The following is a 511-nucleotide window of genomic DNA, read 5'->3' on the forward strand; positions in this document are numbered from 1 at the left end:
GAATAACACAATCTAACGCGCCGTGGCCACCATTCCTAGCCTCTCCAGATCAAAGCAGAGAACATTAGATCTCAGCAGAGCGCAGAAACCCACCGAATAGCATTGTATAGCACAAAAGTGGAAGACATCCTCCTCAACCTCACCAATCATAACGTAACCGAACGTGACCTGACTCATCCTAGCTTGCCGAGACCACAATTACTGCCCTCCCCACAGCCAAGCAGACCATTAGAGGGGAGGGCAGAGCGCAGAAATGCATAGGGTCGCAGTGCATAGCACAATTGTCAAGGCTACCGTATACTAGCATGACCATACTTAACATAACCGCACGTAGATTAACTCAACATATCGCGCGGAGACTACTACTGGTGGCCAACCCAGGGCCAAGCAGAACAAACTACAGCACAGCGGAACGCAAAAATCCGTCGAACAACAGCTTATGCCACGAAAGGCGAAGCTATCCATGCCTGACCGAGATCAACATAACATAACCGCAGCATAACTGAAACTA

Source organism: Eufriesea mexicana, unplaced genomic scaffold, assembly GCF_001483705.2.
Source record: "Eufriesea mexicana isolate 0111107269 unplaced genomic scaffold, ASM148370v2 scaffold495, whole genome shotgun sequence".
In the NCBI taxonomy this organism is placed as follows: Eukaryota; Metazoa; Arthropoda; class Insecta; order Hymenoptera; family Apidae; genus Eufriesea; species Eufriesea mexicana.